General features: G+C 39.8%; 1 protein-coding gene across 1 annotated transcript in view; it reads left to right on the top strand.

Moving 5' to 3' along the window:
- The first annotated feature begins 2,603 nt into the window (after positions 1-2,603).
- Positions 2,604-14,039, top strand: part of LOC117530754 (speckle-type POZ protein) — a 35,744-nt gene continuing 24,308 nt past the window's right edge. Inside the window, exon 1 of the mRNA XM_034193673.1 lies at positions 2,604-2,726. The gene's annotated coding sequence lies outside the window, so the exon portion shown is untranslated. The remainder of the gene's footprint in view (positions 2,727-14,039) is intronic.

Below are 14,039 nucleotides of genomic sequence, written 5' to 3'. Positions count from 1 at the left end.
ATGAATTGGAAAGGCACACACCTGCCTGCATATAAGGTCCCACAGTTGACAGTACATGTCAGAGCACAAACCAAGCATGATTTCAAAGGAGTTGTCTCCAGGCACAAATCTGGGTAAGTACAGAAACATTTCTGCTGCTTTGAATGTCTCAATGTTCACAGTGGCTTCCATCATCTGTAAATGGAATCCACCAGGACTTTTCCTAGAGCTGGCTACTGGTCTAAACTGATTGATTGGGGGAGAAGGGCCTTTATCAGGGAGGTGACCAAGATGTCAGAGCTCCAGCATTCCTCTGTGGAGAGAGGAGAACCTTCCAGAAGGACAAGCATCTCTGCAGCAATCCACCAATCAGGCCTGTATGGTAGAGTGGCCATGAAGGATTCTGACCATGAGAAGCAAAATTCTCTTGTCTGATGAGCCAGATTGAACTCGGGTGTTAATGCCAGGCCTCGTGTTTGCAGGAAACCAGGCACCATCCCTACAGTGAAGCGTGGCAGCATCATGCTGTGGGGATGTTTTTCAGCGGTAGGAACTGGGAGACTAGTCAGGATACACGCAGCCAAGATATCAAAAGAATGGCTTCAGGACAACTTTGAATGTCCTTGAGTGGCCCAGCCAGAGCCCAGACCTGAATCTGATTGAACATCTCTGGGGAGATCTGAAAATGACTGACACTTCCCATCCAACCTGATGGAGCTTGAGAAATGCTGCATAGAGGAATGGGCAAAACTGTCCAAAGATATATGCACCAAGCTTGTGGCATCATATTCAAGAAGACTTGGGGCTGTAATTCCTGCCAAAGGTGAATCAACAAAGTATTGAGCAAAAGGTGTGAATACTTGTGTACATGTAATTTCTTAGTTTATTTTGAATAAATTTGCAAAAAAAAAAAAAACTTCAAGTTGTCATTATGGGATGCTGTGAGTAGAACTTTTTTGGGGAAAATTTATTTACTCCATTTTAGAATAAGACTAACAACAAAATGTGGAAAAAGTGAAGTGGTGTGAATACTTTGTGTGCTCTGAAAGTTGTGCTTTCAGTTACAGTTGTGCTCAAAACTTTACATGCCGTGGCAGGGTTTTTTTTTTGTTTTTGTCATTTTCAAAGAATATGAATAACAAACTTTTTTCACTCATGGTTAGTGTTTGGGTGAAGCCATTTATTGTCAAACAACTGTTTACTCTTTTTAAATCATAATGACAACAGAAACTACCCAAATGATCCTGATTGCAAGTTTACATACCCCTGTTCTTTTTACTGTTTCTCCCTTTAACATCAATGACATTTGGAGTCTTTTGTGGTAGCTGTAGAAGAGGCTGCCTGATGGTAAAGCTGCCACTGAATATGTCATGGACTTTATTTACATCAATTAAAAAGAAATACAAACAGTATGGCACTCTATGGTAAATCTGCATGGAGTAGACAGTTCTCAAAAACTGACTGTGCAAGAAGGAAAAGAGTGAGGAATGTCATCAAGACACCCAGACAACCCAGAAGTTACAGGCTTATGTGCCTGTGATTGGAGAAATTATGCAAAGTGCAAGCTTTGCATTTTGTATCACCAGTTATACAGCTTCATGATGAAGTGGTATACGAGAGGAGGATTTTCTTAAAAGACCACCTGAAAGTTTAGCTACAACTTGCCAGAAGGTACATCTGAGATGCCTCAGTTTGATGTGTTTTGCTGAAAGAATGTCCTTTGCTCTACTCCACTATGAAGCTAAGAGTCTCCAGTCTGCATCTGGGCAAGGTAGCGTTCCCTTGTGTCACTCATAAAAGGGTTATTTTCAAATCACCCGTTGCTTACCTACATCCATTATGCTATGAGAGGTCCTACCAAGAGCTAATGCTCTAAACAACATGGCTCACAGGTGATTGTGGAGCTTCAATCTTCATCCACAAAACAACTGATGATGCCTTTTTCTGGATGAAAAGCAAAATGTTTTCAAGGAACTCAGCAAGTCTGTTTGACCTTACCTAACATACCTGAATGGCTCAGAGGATCACAAAGTCCTCCACCACTTTAAGGTGTCGATTCAAGGAGGGGTCTAATTTATATATTTTATGTATATTTAATGTGTAAAATAAATGTATGCGCACTCAATGGATATTCTGCAAATGTAAAACACAGGCTATAGTTAGAATCCATATCGTATTGTGGTACATGATGGCGCTCAAGGCTTGGTGTCGGATCAGTCATCAGAATTATGTAGTCAACTCGGCTCAAGGATCATCTCCATAGAATTTCATCAGAAAGTGTCCGCTACATTTTGAGAGATATTGTCTTCAGTTTGTAGTTTTACAGATTTGTGAAGATACTGTGTAATTAACTGGACATTCATTCATTTTCTAGACCTGCTTACTCCAGGTTGGGGGGGCTGGAGCCTATCCCAGTGGTCATAGGGCAGAAGGCGGGGTACAAGCATGGTTAGGCCACGAGTCTATTGTAATTTGTTCACAGCTACGGTAAATTTCATCACCAATTCGCCTAACCTGCATGTTTTTGGAGGTGGAACCCACCAAACACAGGGAGAACCAGGTCGAAAGCAAGCCTGAGATCGCAACAGTGCTAACCACTAAGCCACAGCAGAGTTCGAAGAAGGAAAAGCAAAACTCCCGTACAGTAGGGGGCGCACTTTAGAAGCAAATCCTTACAGCGCTTTATAGACACTGCTAGCCTAATCGCTAACAACAACAGAGGACTCCGAATAACTAGTAACAAAAAGGTGAGTACAGTGATAAATAAAACAAAACGTACTTACAAAAAGAAATATTTAAAATCGTATGTTGCGTTTTGGCTAGCAGTTGTTACAGCAGCTATTTGTTTTGTTAGTCTTAATTCACTAATAATGCTAACCAACGTTAGCTCGCTCGGATCACTTAGCAAGCGGGGTATCGGAAGATAGTTTACAATATTTATTTTTATGTAATTTTAATATACTTTGTCATCACTTTGTAGTAATCTTTACCCCACATTTACTCCATATTTGACGAGTTGGGAGCTCATCTAGGTGTGGTAGTATTGTCGGCTATGTACAATTTTGGCTCATTTACTACAGCTGTTAGCGCCAACCTGAACTGCGAAATCTCGATTGTCAGATTCTGTTGATTTAAATTTTAAGCTTTTAAACATTGGGCAGTTGATTTTACTATATATGTTCGGTAATGGACGTCAAACAGAAACGGGGAATGTATTCTTAACGGTTTACCGGGCCTTCATTACAGTTTTGTTAGATTTTTTTAATAATAAGTGGAGAATTTCGTGTGGAATGGAAAGGCTCTGGACTCTTTGCCGAAGTAATCAGGAACCGCGGTGCCTGTTGAGCAGGATGTCTTATGCACCAATTTCTGCAGAAGGCCACATCAGCTTCTGTGGCAGTGTTCAATGGCTTGACTTTTTTTTTTTTTTAAACTCTAAATTTAATGGCAACTTCTCAAGATTGCAATTGATGTTCGTCAAATTGTTATCTGTATACTTCTTTAAATGTCCCTAGTTACATAATACTTGATGGTCTCCTACTGGGGCTCTCCGTTAACTTTAGGATACACCTGTCCATACGGCAGGTCATTTTTGAAAAATGCTACACACACAAACAAGGGCCTATACACACACATCTTATAGTTACCAGCATGTTTTTGCATTTTATGTTTACTTAGAACATATGTTGCTGGTGATATTAAATGTAATTTAATATGAGAGGTGATGGTTTTAGTGGTTGAGCATTGGGCTTCAGACCAGAGGATCCTCGGTTCAAAACCCAGCCAGACTTGAAAATCACTAAGGGGTATTTACACGGGCATGCCTTTGCATACTGGAGAGTAAACTCGTCTTTATCTGGTGCAGACAGCATGCCAGAGGGGCGCCGGTGTGTGCTATTGCACACAGAGAATTTTAAAAATCTTTCACGCACAAATGTCGTGCTATGTGGCACGATCTAATCTCCAACACGATGTGCAGCTCATCAGGTGGAGTAAACAAGCAGTGAACAGAGCGAGTGGTGATGTCAGCGGATTGGATCAGAGTGCAGCTCATCTGAAGGATTATAACAAGAAGTTAAATCTGTTATAAACATACTTTAACAACTGCACACAAGAAGCAAAGAACATGCAACTGTTTTATCAAGCCATGACGATGTAAACAAGACAAATAATTACCATTTTAGACGGCTCGGATTTCTGAAGCTTGTTAGGCGCGCGTGAATGGCTCCGGCTGAAGCCTCCTCTGTGATTCAGGAAGTGATTAGAGCCGTTTTCAACGGGCAATTTGCAGAAAAAAATGATTAATCGGCCACAAAATAATTATTTTATATATGCAGCATCCAGCGCAGAGCGCGTGGCAGCCTGTATGACAAAGAACGGCGTCCAGTTGTGAATGCAACGGGTGGGATCGTCACGACACAGTTCGTGCTATTGCGTGAAGCAAAGGCATGCTTGTGTAAATGGGCCTTAAGGGCCCTTGGGCAAAGTCCTTAATCCCCAGTTGCAGCACCCTGACATCGGCGCATGAGTGTGAATGTGAGGCATAAGTGTAAAGTGCTTTGATCTTCTGATGCAGATGGAAAAGCACTATATAAATGCAGTCCATTTACCATTTAATTTGGGACTATCTATGGGTGCTACTCTTTCTGTAAACTTGTACTGAATATTCGGTGTCCGCTTTGTTGTAAAAAATTTTTTTTTAAGTTTCAGGAAACAAAAATGCTTTAGCTGTGTGTCAACCTTTTCAGTTAGTAGTAAACAAGTATCACTTTTGCTTTGGCTGGTTTACCACAGGGGCTTTTTAAAAAAAATTTATGTTGGATTTGTGTTATTTATGTTTCCTGGTTTTGGTTTCCATGTGGTGGATTTCAGTGAAACTTCCCACAGTGGTTGCACAGCATATGAAGATATACGTGAAGGAATTTTTTTCTGTTCAGATGTGTTCAGGGGAAGCAAATTGGACTTTTGTTGTTGTTACGTTTTTATTTATTCCTTTAAACAATGTATCATATCAATTACATGTAGGACTGGGCAGTACAGGACAAATACCCCCCCCCCCCCTTTATTTTAACTTTAATTTTTAACTTTTATATCTTATTGTATTTCATTTTGGGAAGCACTTTGGTCCAGATGACATGCTAGTGGAGGCATGGAAATGTTTAGGAGAAATGGCAGTGGAGTTTTTAACATTATTTGATTCAAATCTTGGAAAGTGAGAGAATGTCTGAGGAGTGGAGAAGAAGTGTACTGTTCCTGATTTTGAACCTTCCTGTTGTGTTCGTTTCGGACTGCATTCCTTTAACGCTTCTTCACTGTCAATTGGGCTTCTGTCCTCCTGATCACTGTCGTGGTCAAAGATGTAATCCAGAGTGCAGTATATCGCTTAGCCATCTTGCTGCCACAGAATTAACTATGAGCAAGGCCTCAAAAAAGCTTTATATACAAGATATGCGAGAAAAATGTATGATTGAAACAATGTTGCAATCTTATTATTTTTATTTTTATTCCCGGGGGGTAAAAATTATATTGACGATAGGTTCCCATGGGGGTTGCCATGGAAGCCAAAAAGGGGCATAAGGTGTGTGTGTGTGTGTGTGTGTGTGTTCATTTTTGATTGGGAACACCGTGGGGCCATACAAGTTCAATAAAACACATTTTTATAAAAATATTTCAAATTTATTTTTTATGTTTAAATGCCTTATGTGAGCAAAGTCATGGAACCTTTATGACAAACACATGAAATTTACTGTACTCTTTTTAGAGAGAAAACTTGTAAATCGGTCAGATTTTGCCGGAATACAACAGGAAGGTTAAGAATAAGGATGATATCCAGTAGGGGTGCCGTAAAAAATCGATTCACGTTCGAATCGCGATTCTTATTTATTACGATTCTGAATCGATCCAAAATGTCCAAGAATCAATTTTTAAAAAGCATTTTTGTAAACATTTTCTTACTTGCTGCGTGTACTGTTTGTCAGGCAGCAGCCTCCGTACTACAGCGTCCCCACGAGTGGAGGGTACGACGTGCTTCAAAAATTCGTGAGCTGCAGCTTAGCATGGCGGATGAAGAGCTAATTCAGCCAGCACCGTCTTTGCTGAAGGCAAATGTTTGAGCGCATTTTGGATTTTATTATTTGCTGCGTAAGAAGGAGATTGACATGACTCATGCGGTGTGCAAAATCTGCAAAATGAAAGTCAAGTACTTCGGAAACACTTCACATCCGCAAGCCCACATGCTACGCCATCACCCGGAGCTAAATTAAGCGGAGCAGCGGTCTCTGCCGACTAGTGACCAACGCTTCGCTAAACTGCCAGCCAACTCTGAACGAGCAAAGCGGATAAGTAAATTTACATCTAGAATCGCTTGATTAACCTTGTAAAGCTGCATTTTCTTAATCATAAACATTTTTAAGTAATATACCTATTTCTCAGAGCTCTTTCAATCGAAAATCAATTCTGAATCGAATCGTCACCCCAGGAATCGGAATCGAATTGAATCCTGAGTTGTTGTACGATTCACATCCCTAATATCCAGAGCTGCAGGAATACAGAGGCATAAAGTTGATCAGCCAAAGTGTGAAGTTGTGGGAAAGAATAGAGGTGAAGATTGGCAAGCATCAATATGGTTTCATGCCAGAATACAGCACTACAGATGCAGTGGTTGTGCTGTAATAGGCTGTGTGATCTGTCCATGCGCGTATAAACAAAGCTTATCATTATCGACGTAAATTTTATCATGATACATTATGGTGATCGTTTTACCCAGCCCTAATTATATGCACAGAGGGTGACCAGTTTAAGTATTTCATTACAAAAGATTTGTAACTACAGTTTCATGTAAGAAACTACTGTGGCAGAGCAGAGGCTATTATTTTGTGAGCTTGTCCTCAGAGCTCAAGTTTTTCCTAAAAGGATTTCTTCCAAATGAAGCAATCATCAGAGGTGAGTAGAGCACTTAGAGCAGTGGTGTCCAAAGTCATTCCAGAGAGGGCCAAGAGGGTGCAGGTTACTTTGCAGCCACTGACTCCAGGGTCATTCCATGTCAATTCAACAAGGGCCTCACTCACTTTGCCTCAGATTTTCTTCAAATTTTAATCAAATATTCACAGACTAGACAGAACAGTAAATCAGAATTTTGAGGCCTGTAGGCCAAGTAGTTTATGAGATATGGCCAATTTAGTGTGCATGGGGTCTGCCGTTTCTTAGGCAAAAATTATGGCCATCATTTCTGGAGCCATGTTCAAGGTAGAATATCTCAGCAAATAATGGACTTAGAGGCCTGAAATTTTTTATGGCAGTTGTCATGGACACCCAGACACTATACTGTGAAGTTTATGTATGCTCAAACTATGGAAAATATTACATTGACTATTGCGAGCATCCATGTTTGAGACACTGAAGCACTCCATTACACTCAAAGAAGCCTCTCTATTTCTTGGCTCCTTAATGCCTGCTATACTGGCTATGAAATATGTAAATTTGACCTATCTGTGGTAAACAGTTATTGTGGGAGAAACCTGTGAAATCTGAAAAAAGCATTTTGTGGTCAAATTTTATTAGAAGAAAAGCTCGTGTGGGCAGTATATAAAACTCTTCAAACTGATTCCATTTTGAAGGTATTGATATCTACTTTATGTGTTATAAATATGGCCTTCTTTATGAAACTCCTTCCTGGTTAATTTAAGCATCCGATTATGGCTAATTTGTGCACTCGCGAGTGTATTTCTAGTGCTGAAATGGCCATTTCATTTTAATTGTGTGCACACACTGCATTCATATGATTCATGGCACACCCCAAGTTTTGATCCAGACAACAAATGATTTACAACCCCAATTTCAATTAAGTTGGGACATTGTGTAAAATGTACATTAGTGTTCAGAATAATAGTAGTGCTATGTGGCTAAAAAGATTAATCCAGGTTTTGAGTATATTTCTTATTGTTACATGGGAAACAAGGTACCAGTAGATTCAATAGATTCTCACACATCCAACAAGACCAAGCATTCATGATATGCACACTCTTAAGGCTATGAAATTGGGCTATTAGTAAAAAAAAAGTAGAAAAGGGGGTGTTCACAATAATAGTAGTGTGGCATTCAGTTAGTGACTTCGTCAGTTTTGTGGAACAAACAGGTGTGAATCAGGTGCCCCCTATGTAAGGATGAAGCCAGCACCTGTTGAACATGCTTTTCTCTTTGAAAACCTGAGGAAAATGGGGCGTTCAAGACATTGTTCAGAAGAACAGCGTAGTTTGATTAAAAAGTTGATTGGAGAGGGGAAAGCTTATACGCAGGTGCAAAAAAATTATAGGCTGTTCATCTACAACAGGGGTGTCCAAACTTTTTTTTAGTGAGGGCCAAAAAGCATTGGAGATCATTGTAGATTCTACAATGATCTCCAATGCTTTAAAATGGACAAAAAACCCAGAGATGCTTGGAAGAAAACGGAAAACAACCATCAAAATGGATAGTAGAATAACCAGAATGGCAAAGGCTCACCCATTGATCAGCTCCAAGATGATCAAAGACAGTCTGGAGTTACCTGTAAGTGCTGTGACAGTTAGAAGACGCCTGTGTGAAGCTAATTTATTTGCAAGAATCCCCCGCAAAGTCCCTCTGTTAAATAAAAGACGTGCAGAACAACTCTAAATTCAAGCCACAGTTCACAGTGAAGACAGTGAAGCTTGGTGGTGCAAGCATCATGATATGGGCATGTTTCTCCGACTATGGTGTTGGGCCTATATATCGCATACCAGGTATCATGGATCAGTTTGGATATGTCAAAATACTTGAAGAGGTCATGTTGCCTTATGCTGAAGAGGACATGCCCTTGAAATGGGTGTTTCAACAAGACAATGACCCCAAGCACACGAGTAAATGAGCAAAATTTTGGTTCCAAACCAACAAAATTAATGCCTTGCAGATGTGAAGAAATCATGAAAAACTGTGGTTATACAACTAAATACTAGTTTAGTGATTCACAGGATTGCTAAAAAAAAAAAAAAAACAGTTTGCACATAATAGTTTTAGGTTTGTAGCGTCAACAGCAGATGCTACTATTATTGTGAACACCCCCTTTTCTACTTTTTTTTTTTACTAATAGCCCAATTTCATAGCTGTAATAATTTCATAGCCTTAAGAGTGTGCATATCATGAATGCTTGGTATTGTTGGATTTGTGAGAATCTACTGGTACCTCGTTTCCCATGTAACAATAAGAAATATACTCAGAACCTGGATTAATCTTTTTAGTCACATAGCACTACTACGTATTATTCTGAACACTACTGTAAATAAAAACAGAATACAATGATTTGCAAATCCTGTTCAACCTATATTCAATTGAATACACCACAAAGACAAGATATTTAATGTTCAAACTGGTAAACTTTATTGTTTTTGTGCAAATATTTGCTCATTTTGAAATGGATGTCTGCAACACATTTCAAAAAAACTGGGACAGTGGTATGTTTACCACTGTGTTACATCACCTTTCCTTCTAACAACACTCAATAAGTGTTTGGGAACTGAGGACACTAATTGTTGAAGCTTTGTAGGTGGAATTCTTCTTTCCCGTTCTTGCTTGATGTACGACTTCAGTTGTTCAACAGTCCGGGGTCTTCGTTGTCGTATTTTGCGCTTCATAATGCGCCACACATTTTCAATGGGTAACAGGTCTGGACTGCAGGCAGGCCAGTCTAGTACACACACTGTTTTACTACGAAGCCACGCTGTTGTAACATATGCAGAATGTGGCTTGGCATTTTCTTGCTGAAATAAGCAGGGATGTCCCTGATAAAGACGTTGCTTGGATGGCAGCATGTGTTGTTCCAAACCCTGGATGTACCTTTCAGCATTGATGGTGCCATCACAGATGTGTAAGTTGCCCATGCCATGGGCACTAACACACCTCCATACCATCACAGATGCTGGCTTTTGAACTTTGCACTTGTAACAGTCTGGATAGTCTTTTTCCTCTGTCCAGAGGACATGACGGCCATGATTTCCAAAAACAATTTGAAATGTGGACTCATCAGACCACAGCACACTTTTCCACTTTGCGTCTGTCCATTTCAAATGAGCTCGGGCCCAGAGAAGGTGGCAGCATTTCTGGATGTTGTTGATGTATGGCTTTCACTTTGCATGGTAGAGTTTTAACTTGCACTTGTAGATGTAGCGATAGGGCTGTCACAATTATTGCAATATTTGCCAATCGTGATTATTTTTCATATTCGCGATTACCGTGAATTATTTAGCATAAAAGCATAAAACGACTCAGAATCTGACGTCGCTCTGGTCTTAAGGCGGGACAATAACAAGGAGGCTGACGGCCGATTAAAACAGTGGCCGTCTTCTTCAAAAGCCGTCTAAAATGCGGAGCTGTCGGTGTGTGTCTGTGCCTGTGTGTGTGCGCGCAGAGTTAACAGGCTGCAGACTGCGAGGGAGGGGGTGGGTGAGGGAGATTCCTGAATGCAGGCGCGACACGTTCAGTGCACAGCGAGCGCGGAGCAGAGAGAGGATTTTAACCCCAGTGAACATGTTAACAAAACGAAACATGAAGCTGCTTTTACTTCTCTCTGAACTTTCTCTAAAGGTGTGATTCTGCCGTTACTGTCCTGTTCACACCATGTGCACGTCGTATGCTGAATTTATGAGATCATGACATGAAATAAACGGTCAAATATCTTTAAAAACATATTTAAAAAATGAGAATATATGAATGAACTGAGCCACAAAAAAAACAATGTTCAGACACACAGATCACAAAAGCAGGTGAGAACTCTGAACTTTAACAGCTGTTATTTTCCAAAGGTATTTATTTGTTCAATCTTGAGCTTAATGCAGTGTTTAAGCACAAAAGGTGACTGATGAGGAGAAACAATTTCAGAAATGCAACAGAAACAACCACAATTCAGAAAAGTTGGGACTGTATGTAAAATTAAGATAAAAATAAAAATGTTGCACCATTCCCAGTTTCTCCACTCACAGAAGCCAAACGTTCTTCCAGAGTTGTGTAATTATACTACTATAGTAGAATATAAAGAAGGGAAAAAAAATAAAAAAAATAGACAATATATTCTTCAATCGCAATTATTTGTCTGACAATTAATCGTCTCCAGAAATTCCTAATCGTGACAGCCCTATGTAGCGACGAACTGTGTTAACTGACAATGGGTTTCTGAAGTGTTTCTTAGCCCACGCGGTAAAATCCTTTACACAGTGATGTCGGTTTTTAATGCAGTGCCGCCTGAGGGATCGAAGGTCACAGGCATTCAATGTTTTCGGCCTTGCCACTTGCGAGTAGAAAGTTCTCCAGATTCTCTGAATCTTCTGATTATATAATGGACTGTAGATGATAGAATTCCTAAATTCCTTGCAATTGAACTGTTGGACTATTTTTTTTCATGCAGTTGTTCACAAAGTGGTGATCCTCACCCCATCTTTGCTTGTGAATGGCTGAGCCTTTTGGGGATGCTCCTTTTATACCTAATCATAACACTCACCTGTTTCTATTAGGTGTTCTTTGAGCATTCATCAACTTTCCCAGTCTTTTATTGCCCCGTCCCAACTTTTTTGAAACATGTTTCAAAATTAGCAAATATTTGCACAAAAACAACAAAGTTGATCAGTTTGAACATTAAATATCTTGTTTTTTTGGTATATTCAATTGAATATAGGTTGAAGGGGATTTCCAAATCATTGGAATTGGGGTTGTACACTTGATTCCTAGTTCTTGTGTTGTTTTGTTACAAGTTGAATTTTAATCTTTTTGTGGCAGCAGATATATCATCCTTCAGGATTATTTGTCCTATAGCTGAGTGACTTTTTTTTTTTTTTGGCAAAATTTTATGCTTTAGGTAAGATATAATACTTATTTTACTATGGTGGTGATGTTTTTAAAACTATATTTACAAACTGGATACCAAATTAATCAGTGGGTCATGTGCAGTCCACTGATACCTTACAAAAACCAATATCTAACTGTAGTTAAGAAAAAGTCATCTTTCTCAACCCATACCCCTTAGTTCCACCTGCACGAGTGTCTACCCTTGGAGGATATATTAAGTAAATTTCAGTCCCATCGTCTGCTCCATTGCTTTCACTTGGGGTCACCACAGCAGATCCAAGGTGGATCTGCATGTTGATTTGGCACAGGTTTTTACACCGGATGCCCTTCCTGACACAACTCCACATTACATGGAGAATGGGCAGGCGGGGGGGGCAGGCCTTGTGCACTGAACCCAAGCAAACTAACCAGTTGGCCACCACCTCTGCTGTTAACACAGCAAATGTAACTGTTGGTAATGATATGAACAAGGTGACTGAAGACATTAGACATGCATTGAGAGCTCACCTCCCTTTCACCTCCCTTGTCTGAAATGAGGAAGGTTAAGTGAAGAAGTACAGAAGGGAGTGAAGTCTGTGCACTAATACTTTATTTATTTATTTATTCCCCCCCCCCCCCCCCCCCCCCCCCGTCAAATCCCCTTCAGCGTAATTGTAGGTCTGTTCAAAGTCAGGGATGAGAGGCAGGCACGCTGATCGCTGTAGCAAAATCAATAGTTCATACCAATCTGAGATTGGGTTTTTAGGAAAGGCAGTGCACCACAAGCAAGGGCAGAATATGAAATCACTCCCTACAGGCTCAACGTGCTTTGTGCCATCGATCCCCGGCCCCTGTACCAATTATAGTTTTAAGGTTTGTCTGTGGGTTACTGTCGTCCTCAATGACTAAAGCTTTAGAAACAGACATTGTGTTCACTGGCGTTTTGACAGGAGTTGCAATTTTTCCATTCCCTTTGGAAATTGCAATCTGAAATACCTCCATACCTTCAGTCTTTAATCTAGCACAGGGATTTTTTTCTTTTTATTTATTTGTGAAAGATTACATGTCATTGTGACATGACATATAACCTCTCATAATAAGTACCACAATTCTAAACAGATGTTAAACATTTTAATTGTCAATTGGAGATTGCAAATATAGATACTGTTTAATTTAATAAACAAATTCAAATTCCGTATGAATTTAGAAACATTGGCAAGTAGTAATACTGTACAAAGTTTTTAGCTTGCATTTAAACTATCCTGGTCGTATTTAGGTTTTGTGTTAACTTTTCAGTCTTGAGACACTCTTAACTTATCACATTTTGGTTTGATAATAGAAGCCATGAGTGGATTTGATGTTTGGATGCATTGTTTATGCCAAAGTTGCTTGTCTTTATATTGAGTACTTGTATCAACAAAATTACAATTATAGAATCTGCATCAGTTTGGTTCATAAAAACGATTATTAAAGTATTAATTTGCCAAAAAGGCATTAGAAAGAAGAAGAATTTAAAAAAGTGTGTCCCTTGTTTTCACTCAGGGTTGCCACAGCAGATCCAAGGTGGCGCATTTTACGCCGGATGCCTTTCCTGATGCATGTGGCAGGGATGGGGTTTGAACCCGGAACCTTCCACACTGAAACCAAGCGCTCAAACCACTTGGCCACCACCACATGAATGTTTTCCTGGTACAATCCCCCCCCGATTTACTGTTGTCTGAAATAAGATTGGATCGATGAACCATCTGACTTTGAATCTGTGTCTGATTTAGATTTCAGTCTGTCAGTGGAACAATGTACCACTGTTGTGTTTCAGGATTAACACTACAACACACGGCACGACGCAATTACAGTTCACCTTTCCAAAAAGCAGTATTTGATTTATCTTTCATCCTTCTTTTTGATTCTCTTGTTTCTATATTAAAAAACACTTTCCTTTGGCAGTTGAACATTTTTCTTTGAGTGGGTCTAGAGGCTGCTGGCCCGTGTTTCATTTGCCATCTGTTTTTCCATTTAGCTTCTATATGATTTTGCTTTCTTCTTTCTTGTGCCTCTACCTTCACTGCCTCAATCTGTCTTAGAACTTGACACTGCTGTTGAAGAAATGAGACCTATGGTTGACTCTTCATTCAGTGGGTTATTATTGTTATTCTTAGACAGCTGATGGATCTCAGCTGAACCAACCCACTGATGTGGCTTTCTTTGTGCTATTTGGAGTGAACTTAAACAGAGCT

Source organism: Thalassophryne amazonica, chromosome 18 (assembly GCF_902500255.1).
Source record: "Thalassophryne amazonica chromosome 18, fThaAma1.1, whole genome shotgun sequence".
In the NCBI taxonomy this organism is placed as follows: domain Eukaryota; kingdom Metazoa; phylum Chordata; class Actinopteri; order Batrachoidiformes; family Batrachoididae; genus Thalassophryne; species Thalassophryne amazonica.
The sequence above is the reverse complement of the archived record's forward strand: the minus strand, read 5'-3'. Positions and strand labels throughout refer to the sequence as shown.